This window comes from Gracilinanus agilis, chromosome 6 (assembly GCF_016433145.1).
Source record: "Gracilinanus agilis isolate LMUSP501 chromosome 6, AgileGrace, whole genome shotgun sequence".
NCBI classification, from domain to species: domain Eukaryota; kingdom Metazoa; phylum Chordata; class Mammalia; order Didelphimorphia; family Didelphidae; genus Gracilinanus; species Gracilinanus agilis.
Window position 1 is genome coordinate 179,986,220 of NC_058135.1, and position 11,216 is coordinate 179,997,435.

An 11,216-nucleotide genomic window follows, 5' to 3' on the forward strand; every position below is an offset into this window, starting at 1 on the left:
ATATCAAGTATGGCTTGCTATATGAAATATTCATTATAATTGCAGCAAGGTATTATATATATTTACTTGCCTTCTCTCCAAATGCAAGGTTTCTGTTTGTCAAGGAGAATGTGCAGTTGCTGACAAGTGACTTGTAGTGTCCCGCTTACATGTTCCAAATGTTGGCAGAGAGCCCCATTAAGTTCTTGACACAACAAGATCATTGTAGAGACCCAGGCTCCTTCTCCGTCCTTATCTTGAAGGTCACTGCACAAAAAGGTCTGGTTTATCGATTGGCTATGCCACCAAATCTGCTTTAATAGTTGACTTAGTTTACCCACAGGTAAATCCATTTCCATTGGATCCATTTCCTTGTTATTAGCAAGTCTAAATAAATAAATAGATTCAGTCTTGTCACCAGTTATTATGTCTCAAACCTAGAATTCAAAGTTCATTAATTGAGTCCTCTTTAAATAGCATAACAGTTAATTCTTTGCTGAACTTTAGATTGTTGTTAACCAATGTAAAGTTACTAGGTGACCAAAGGAGAGGCTTTTGGGAAATCAGTGAGCAGAAATGCATACACACCATGTGCTATTGTGTACAGTACAGATTTAAACTCCGTTTCTGTTTTCTCTGCCAAAGATAATAATCTTCAGACCGAGAACTATGGGAATAAAAATAATTAGCAAATTGAAAACTAAGCTAAGTGGGAGGACAAGAAGCCACCTGGCTTCCCTCAAGAGTTCACCAAGTACAGATGAACTATATCCCAAGATACACTAAAAACTCACTAATGTCATTGCTAAATTGATTCCACTGATGCTAAAAACAAAACAAAAACTTGAGAGGATGGAAGAAAAACATTCCCAAGTTTCAAAATTGTTTTGAATTTTTCAAAATGGTGGTATGTGTGACCTTAGATATAACATCTTTAGTATCATCTATATAATGAGGGGAGTTGACGTAAATACCTAGCACTGAACCACATGGTCTTTGTGGTCTCTTGTAGCTCTGAATTTATAATCATATGGATATCCTCATGAATTAAATGGAGAAATTTGAGTTAGATAGTATGGTATAGTGGATTAAAATGGGGGAAAAAAAGGGAGAAAAGGAGGCAAAATCATTGGAAGAGCTAACACCAGCCTGTATGTACACCACTTACCTGACTGCTATTGACCCAAATTGTCTGGGTTTCTCTTGATCCAGATTCACTTAATCTTTCTCAACTTTGGAAAAGGTTAACAGGAATTAATAGTATCACTTTTTCCATCTAGCATTGAGGCTTAGTTTTGGAGATTGCTCCCAGTAGTCAAGAAAACCTATATCTTTCTCAATACTCTTTTGATGGCATTTTAACACCAAATATATATATATATATATACATATATATATATATATATAAATCAATATAGTAATAACCACAGCACGATCTTGGAGAAACTAGCTTAGTTTTTTAAACAAGTGATAAGACAGAAGATCAAACAGAATCTTAATGAACAAGGATTAGTTAAACATTAATTATTCCCTAAAGAGGGCAGAGAGGTAACAATGTGGATAGAACACCAAGACTAGAGTCAGGAAGAGCTGAGTTCAAATTTGGCCCCAGAATCTTACTAGATATATGATCCTGAGCAAAGCATTTAACCCCAGTACCTTTGCCAAGAAAACTCCAAATGGGGCTATGAAGAGTAAGACAAGACTGAACAACAACAACAAAGAGAATGAGAGGATGGAGACAAGAAGCACAGTATGGAAGTGCAGAACTCACTGGGTTTGGTCTTTACAACACAAAAGGGATAGCATTTATTCAGCTAGCTTACATTCTACTCCAATCATAGAGGACTCAGATTTTGGTCACAATGTCCTCTTCTCATCACTTTCTATAAAAGTGCTGCTGAAGATCTTTGTACACAAAGGTTGAAGCCAGTTGTGGCTTCAGACCATGGCTTTATAGCATTTGCTGTCCTAATGCTGCAGAATTAACTCTCTTTCCCAAGGCACTGCTTAAGTTCCTAAAGGCCTTCCCTAAACACACTTTCACTCACTTGTCCAACCCAAAAGATTTCTGCCTATCCCTTCCCACAGAAATAGGAACAGACCATCTAATTGGTCAGAGTTATCATACCCTGGGTAAATGGAGTGGATGGACTCTGGGAAAAATATTCCTGCTGTTAGACCAAGATCTCCAGTAAACTCATAATTATTAGTGAGCATACCTTAAACCAATCCCAAATGGTAAACTTCTCAAGGGAAGAAACTTCAATTTTGCTTCCTTTGTATTCCTATACCCCAACAACGGTCCTTGCACATGGTAAGTAATAAATATATTTTTGGCAAGTTGATATGTTGAATTATTGTCTGTGTCACTCATTTAGCATTTCCCATTTATTGCCTTGAAATGCTAGTTACCTTTTCAAAGATCAAATTTTATCTCTCAGAGAAGATAGGTAGATGGTAGTAATTAGATCCTGAAATGTATGGCTTTTTCTTCATTTAATTCATCAGCAAGCTTTTATAAAATACCTACTATGTGTCAGACACCGTGCATAGTGTGTAAAAAAATACAGAGAATGAATTCCTACTTTGGAGAAGCTTATATTCTTTTAGAGATTATAGCTGATACATATTAAAGAAGTTATCTGGTCTAAATCTTTCATTTTACAGTTGAGGAAACTGAAGCCCAAGGAGGTAAATTAGTTGACTCCTGTCACACAATCTTTCCACAATGTCATATAGTTTCCCTTCATAAATATAACCAAAATAAATACAAAGTAAATGCAAAGAAATTAAATATAAAATAGGAAAGGAGGCTATTCCTTCATCTCTGGACACTTGCTTTAATCGACAATCTACTCATCAATACCTTAGCACTCACACATCCAATCTTTTATCAAATCTTGTTTCTACCTTCACAACATCTCCAGCATACATCTTGTTTCTACTCAAACAGGTAGTACACCAGGTCATACTATCTACCTCTTACCTGGATTAATTGTAATAGTCTTTTCATTAGTTTTCCTCCTTCAACTAAATAAATTTAATTCATTCAACTCTCAGCTTCCAAAGTGATCTACCTGAACCATGTCACCTCTTCATTCATTAAACTCAAGTGGCTCCATATTGCCCCCAGGCTCAAATATAAAATCTTCATTGACATTTAAGACTCTTCAAAACCTGTCCGCTTTCTCCCTTTTTAGGCTCCTTACACCTCTGTTCACATACTCTTTGATCTCCTATATGACCTCATTCTTCTGCTTCACACAAGCCTCTCTGCTTCCCGACTCCTTGCATCTCCACTGGCTCTCTCTCATGCCTGAAATGCTCCACCCTCTCACCTCTGCCCCTTAGCTTCCCTGACTTTTCTTGGAACTCAGCCTAAATATTACTTTATGCAAGAGGTTTTTCCTAGGACCTCCCTCACCTCCAACTAGCTGCTAGTAGCTTCCTCTAAAATGACTTTCCATTTCCTCTCTCTATAGAGAGAGAAAGACAGATAGAGAGAGACAGAGAGAGGGATCCTGTATGTACATAGTTATTTATGTAAGTTAGAAATCAGTACAAATAAATATATATATGTATACATGTACATATATATATAATACAACATATATCTTACAAATATAAAAAATAGTTCAACAAAATGCAGTACGAGAGGAGGGAGGACCCTAGTAGTTATAAATAAGCAGAGGCAAGCAGGCATCCAGAAAGGTTTCATCTAGAAAAATGTGCTTGAATTCTCTCTTAAAGGAAGAGACTAAACAAAAGGGGAGATCAGTCCAAGTATGGCCAGGACTGTGATATTGGAAATTTGGGAGCCCTTGAACTAATTTTGAGGTCCCTATTCTAAACTTCCTGTGGGCATTTAGATCTCATTCAAACTACATTTCCCATGATTCCTCTTGTGTAATCAGGTGGGCAGGAAGTGTAATTATGAAAACAGAAGCATAAAGACTGAGGATGGGATTGGTACTTCCTCTTTTTTTGGTGATTTGGAGTGGAGCCAGGATGGGAGAAGAGATAACAGGGCCCACGAATTTTGAACTAACTCAACAGGCACGTAGCTTCATTTTTCTAAATGGCTTTCAATAAACCCTTTGAAACTAAGATATTTTTAATTTTATGACTCTATATTAATTTTATTTCTTACAGTACAAAGACAAGGGAGATGAGATCTCCTCTGTGAGAGAAGGTAACAGAAGAAGACTTGGAAGAAGAATGAGGAAAGGAAAAAAAGTAATATTCATTGAGTCTAGAAAGATGGGCCAGAGTCAGTTTGCATAGGACTCTAAAAGCTTAAACTAAAGGCAATGGGAAGCTGATGGAATTAGTTGAGTATATATGAGAGTCATGTTTAGAGGCAGCAGAGAAGATAACAATAGAGAAAAAAGGAAGATTAGAGAGAGAGGGATGAAAATGGGGGCAATCTCCTAGAGATATTAGGATCAGGAGTACAGTAAAAATAATTTTGACAAGAAAAAAAACAACCACATCTTCATCTAAGATGGAAGAAGGAGATTTACCTCTAAGTGATGAAATAAGAGAGAGGGACCTCAATTCTAAAACAGGATTACAAAATTATTTGTGTGTGTATATATATATATATGTATGTATATATATATATATATAGCACAATACATTACAAAGGATTTTGTACAATACAAAAATTACAAGGATTACAAAATTACAAAAACAAGAGCAGAGGCACAGATTCTCAAGGATTGAGAAGACATAAATAGGTGCACAAAGGACACAGTGCAGGTCCTGGAATCGGGAAGAACTAAGTTCAAATATGATCTTGACATTGACTTGAATAAGTCCCATAATATCTGTTAAGAGAATTTCATTCTATGAGGCAAAAGAGAGACATGTTAGACCACCAGTGTGAGCTGGCACACCATGTGTGAGAACAGAGAGAGAACCAGCTTGGCTGCGTCAGAAGGGGTGTCATGTAGATCAGTCTGGAAATTGTGCTCCTCTATATCCTATTATAGCATCTTGTGCACATTTCCCCAAAGGAACATAAGAATCATTGATAGATTTTGAAAAGCAAATGCTTCTAGGAGCAGAAGAATACTGGATTTATAAGGGGGACTTCAGTTTGAATCCTTTCTGATGCTGGTTTGGAAAGTCAAATTATTTAACTTTCTAATTTTCTCAGTTTCCAAATAGAATAATAATGAGCTCCTACATCAAAGGGCTGTTTTGAAACCCCATGAGATAATGCTCATAAAGTGTTTTGTAAACAGTAAGTGCTATATAATTGTCAGCTATTACTTATTAAAATTAGTTTTCCTTTACTCATTATGTTTTCCATATTCATTATGAAATAGAATTGGTTGGCCTTATTTTTAAATGCTGAAGAAGGCCCTGAGTGGGACATACTGTAACAGAGATAGCTGTGCTTTTTAAAAAATTCTTGTTTGTATTGTAAAACAGAGAGAGCGAAAATGAGATCAGAGATTCCAATCTTCCTGGTTAACACTTTCACTAATTGGGAGGTGGGGGAGAAACAAACTATCCTCTCTCTTAAAGAAGAAAAACCTGAAAAGTAACCTTGGTTGGGATAGGAAGGATTGCTAAGGACATATAATTAACATCCTGGTGCAATATTAGGAGGAGCTGGCTACCACCACTCAGCCTTTCATGAGCACACCCCAAATCGGGTCTCAGAAAGGAAGATGGAGGAAAGAAGGAAGCAGGAAGGGGCTTCCCTATTCTCCAGCCAAACTCCATTACCCAGAGGAAATAACATAAAAAAAAAATCATAGAGCATTCCAGAAGCCTTTCACTTCTTTGCCCCCTTCAGAAATCATGGAATGCCATTCAAGCTCTCCAAAGACAACCTGAGATACCTCCAGTCCTCTCTCCTCCCACTCCTCCTCTCACCTCATCTAAGGCCCCAGGGTTCTTGTAGCTACTTTGAAGAGCCTTGGAAGACAGGAAAAACCCAGTCAAAGGACCAAACACAGCCAAAGGCATAAATATTGCCTAAATAGCTTCTGTAGGTGTAAAGGTATGTGGGCAGAAGTGTGGGGGGGAGACTGAAAGGAAGAACAATTAAGGCCCTAGCCTCTTTAGAACTGCTCACTTTGCCAAGAATAAAGAACAAGAAAGAAGCCTTTCAGAATTCAATTTTGGACTTGGGGGAGCAATTGCTGTCTTTAGTCTGCCTATATCATTTATGGATTATCTGGTACATTTTGAGATCTTTATTTTCCCTTTTCTGATATACATTCTTTTACTGATACACATAAATAGATACCTTTATTTTTCAGGGTAGAGACTGCATATAGTTTGAAAAGAGATTGTCATTATCTAATTATCTTTATTAGGGAGAGCTATTTGGGCTTGGATTTGTGACTTTATTTGATATAGGCAAACCCTAGTGATGAAACCCTCTCTGTGAGAGCACGTGAGCACTTTCTGAGACTTCTCGTCTTAGACACTTGAGAACATAACATGATGTTATTTAACAAGAGCTTTCACACCTCAGAAATTAACAAATGTAAAAAAATTGGGATTCGACACTCCTTCTCGATCATCATCGAAGGCTTAAGAAAATGTTGGAGAAAATGTCATTAATGTAGATTACATTGAAAAGGGTGTCCTGTGCACATTTCTTGAGAGCTGGTTATTAAATATTTACCAACACTCCCCTGCTTGTAGGATACTAATATTTGTCATATAGGAGCAACTTAATGAACATCAAACATGAACCTTCCACAACTTAACTATCATCCCTCTATATCCCACCATGAGACATGATTTTGCATAGGGAGAAATACCTTTTCACATACCAAGAGTACAAGTCTTAACGTTTTTGTTGCTTTTCATTTGCTTGAAAAATCGTTTAACCACCCAGGGTGGGGAAAAAATTACCTAGACCACAGAAAGGTCAAGTGATATGCCTGGGATCACATATCCAGAAGATGTCAGACTAAACATGAGTCCAAGTCATCCTGGCTCTGAGAACAATTATCTGTCTACTATACCAGTTTGACTCTTTTAATGAATCATCTTGAATAGTCAGAAAAAAAAATTCACACTATAATTTTGAAAGTCACTTGAGTATTATATCTACACATTTGTGTATATATGTATATAACTGTTAAACATGTATACATATGTTTGTATGTATTGATAAATATTTTTCCCTCTTAGTCATGAACTGTAATCCTTTCTCCAGAAAAACCAGTTGTCCTTAACCTCTATGACATTTGCTTTCCTCAGGCCTGAGCTTGTAATCTGTCTGGTTTCCTGAGAATGTATGAGTTGCAAAATCAAACCCATCAAACAAACTTGTTGAAACTAGCATCTGCTAGCTCTTCAGTCTTGTTCTAAATTAATTAAAGTCACTAACCCAGAAGAATAGGCCTTTTAAGACCTGGGATAATAATAAAAAGTAAACTGAAAACTTGTTTTGGACCTTAACAGAGCTTTTATAAACATGGGGAATACTTTTAAAATAAATTTTACTTTTTGGCAAAAACATTGGTAGTTCCACTAATGCTCAATGAATTATACAAAGTCATTGAACCATATCCATAATAGTGTGAAAATAAAATGGTTGAATCTTCCCTTCTCTCTTCAAGCCCCCTAGCTCCATAGCTACTCAGACCACTCAGTAAACAGATGATACCACCTCTTACTGAACTGAGAAGATTCAGACCATCTGTGTTAATCTCTCTAATCTACTCTGTAGCTCAAGACTTCTCCAGATCACACCTAACTTCCTAGTGGCCCTCTTCCTTGTCCAATGCCCTTCACTCATGCCTTGGATTCCATTCCCACTAATATCCTCGAGGACCTCCTTCCTCTCCCACTGTCTACAATAGTGTTCAAACCTCCCTAATTCTAACAAAAACAAAACTCTTCCTTTGATAATGCAAACTTTCTAGAACATATCATCTATAAGTAATGTCCATACTTTCTTCCTCCACTTTCTCACAAATTTCCAACATCTTCTCTGTCCTCTGAATTTATTTTCTCAACCAATATTGACTTTGGCTGCCAAATCTGTCATTTGCTAACTAAGGAATATTCTAAGCTCTTTTATGCTCATCATTATGGGAATTATTTATATTGATTCAAATTCTTTAGGATGTTTAATATCCTATTAATTGATTAAAACTATTCTCTAAAGAATCACCAATGAATTTTTAACTGCCAAATGCAGTTTCCATTTCTCAGTCTTTATTCTCTCCCCCAACATGAAGCTCTTCTTGAATACTTTCTCTTATCTAGATATCACTGCCACTTCCTTCTCCTGATTCTCTTCCAACCTTTCTGACCATTTTTTCTTATTCTCTTTGATAGGTTCATTGTCTTCCTTTCACCAAAGTGTGGATATCTTTCTTCAATCTCTCCCCGATGTCATTTACTTATGTAGCTTCAGTTGTCATCTTTATGTGTAGCTCTCTATCTCTCCTTTTAAATTTATTTCTATAATTTCACCTGCTTGCTGGAGATCTCTGTTGAGATGACATGTTTAAACTTCAAACTTAACATGTTCAAAATAGAATTAATCTTTCCACAAAAACCTTTTCCTTCATCTTAAGCTCCCTTTTTTGTGTTGGTAGTACCATCATCCTCCCAGACTTGAAAAGTTGGAGTCATCTTTGTTCTTTCCTGTCCCTCATGAGACAGTCTAATCAGTAGCCAATTCCCATTTCTTCCACCCACATAATAGTTTTTGCATTTCTGCTCTTCTCTATTTCCAAATTGCCACTGCCCTAATTCAGGCCCTTCCTACCTCTCACCAGACTTACTGTAAAAGTTTCCTAATAGATTCCCTTGTCTGGAGTCTATCCTCCTACCCAGCCTTCCTCACTGAGATAACAAAATAATCCCTAATGTACACATCTGACAGCATCATTTCCTTTCTCAAAAATCTTTAGTGGTTCTCTATTCTGGCTAGAACTAAGTAAAACTCCTTGACCTGGAACTTAATTCCTTTTGCAATTGGGTCCAACCTATATTTTATACTTCTCCCTTTCACATTGATTTCACTACTGACTTTTCCTTATTATCTGATTCTTATTTACATAAAATATAAATTTTATACTTATTTGAGTATTTCTTTGCTCCAAAGGAAATCTCTCCCCTATTTCTACCTAACAAAATCTTTCTCAATTTTCAAGATCTAGCTGATGTGCCACATCTTCAGTGAAAACTTCTTCGAACCTCTCCAGCTGGAAAGCATCTTTCCCTCCTCAAGACAGTCTTCTTGTAGAATAAAAGATTTGATCTGAGTTTTAAAGAAAGCCAGGAGGCAGAGAAAAGGGGGGGAGGGTGTTTCTGCATTTTCTAGACAAAGAGGACAGCCAAAAAGGACAGGACTAGGGGGACAGAATGTCTTATTTGAGGAATGTCAAAGCCAGCTTATCACTGGATGATAGGCTATGCAAAGAGGAATAGAATGTAAAAAAAAGGCAAGAAAAATGATTATTATATAATTACGTAATAAAGAGCTCTAAAAGTCAGACAGATCTTAGGTTTGATCTTGCAGGTAATAAGAGACCACTGGAGTTCACTGAGCTGGAGTCAAGAGGAGGTTGATATGGTCATGTCTGCCCTTAAGGAAGATGGCTTTGGCAGCTGAGTGGAAGATGAACTGGAGTGAGTAAATAATTAAGAAGACCAATCAGAAAGCTATTTGCACCAGCCTAGGTGTGAGATGATGAGAGCCTGTACCAGGGGAGTGATTGGGTGAGTAGAGAGAGGAGAATGTGCACCAGTAAGGTTAAAAGGTAGAATGACAAGACCTGGCAACGGGCTTAGCAATGTGGGGTTAGTAGAGTGAGGTCCGAGTCTAGAATGGCCCCAAGGTTGTGAACCTGAGCCATTAGGAAGACAGTAGTGCTCTCAACCTTCCTTGAGAAGTTCAGAGGGAATAAAAAAAGCTCCAAGTTTGATGAAATTACCTAAGATATCAAGTTATTTCCTTGTATGTTAACCTCTTCATTGACTTTGAAAGCAACCTTCAACCTTCTTTGATTAATTTATCATGAGAAAATGGTAAAAATTCAGGCACCCAAGAATGCACTTCAATTAAAAGTAGACTAAATGGTCAAAAAAGGAATATCGATCAGAACTGGAATCATTAGCCACATGTGAACTGGATATGTATGGGGTGGCTGACCACCTTTGGGCCAGCCACATGGATCAGTCCTAATTAATGCTGAATACTCAAAACCTCCCACCATGTCCCCCCCAAAGGAGATACTCAATAAATGTTAGTCATTAATAATGAATTTAAACAAACAACTCCAAAGACCAGCCTTTCCCTTTCAGAAATTTCTTTCCAAAACCAAACAACATAACTTCCAAATTCTCTGAGGAAGACATTATCATTGCTTTACACAAAGGATAAGGCAGCAGTTGAAAAATAGGTTTTAACAACTGTTTACATTTTTGTCAGTGTTTGTCAATAGAATTTTGTGGGAAGAGAAAGAATACTAGAGATGGTGTTGCTCTAAAATGGGTCAGCAGATTGAAAAGATTAGAGGAGACACATTTGCTGACAGTCTGTTCAAATAAATTACAGACTCTTTGCTCCCGTTGAATTATAACAGTTATTGTTTAGAAATGCCTTCTCACATATGAAAGTGTACCATTGAGAGTTTGCTTTGGCAAGGACTGCTTGCTAAACACACAGCAGTTGCTAAGAGGAAACAATGGTATGTGCACTGAGTGTCAGGGGCTGTGCTGTATTCCAAAAATGTTGGTATTTAGCTATTTGGATAACTCAAGCCCACTGCTCATCATCATAAAGTCTGAAACCAATCCTAGTGTTTTGGATTATGATTTTGCAATACTTGTCTGTTTTCCAGTACTATAAATCATGAATCATTGTTATGATTGAATAATTAAAAAATCAACAACAAACCTATGGTCTATATTTTTAGCTTCATGGAACCATAAAATGAAACCAAATGAAATATCTTTAATGAATTTTAATGGGGAGTAAAAAAAAATCACAGTGCCTGTTTTCTTTCCTGAAACTGATTTCACACATAGAATTTCAAATTTTAAAAGTGTCATATGGATCAGCACAGTCCTTCTTGTGATATCCTGGTGCTTGGAATTAGTTGCTGAGCTTTTCTGGCTGCTTAACTCTACCAAGCAGTGACAAATATATAAGTTCCTCTTGCAGAGAGAATTTTTTTTTTAATTGAGGGGGAAAGAGAGAGAGAGAGAGAGAGAGAGAGAGAGAGAGAGAGAGAGAGAGA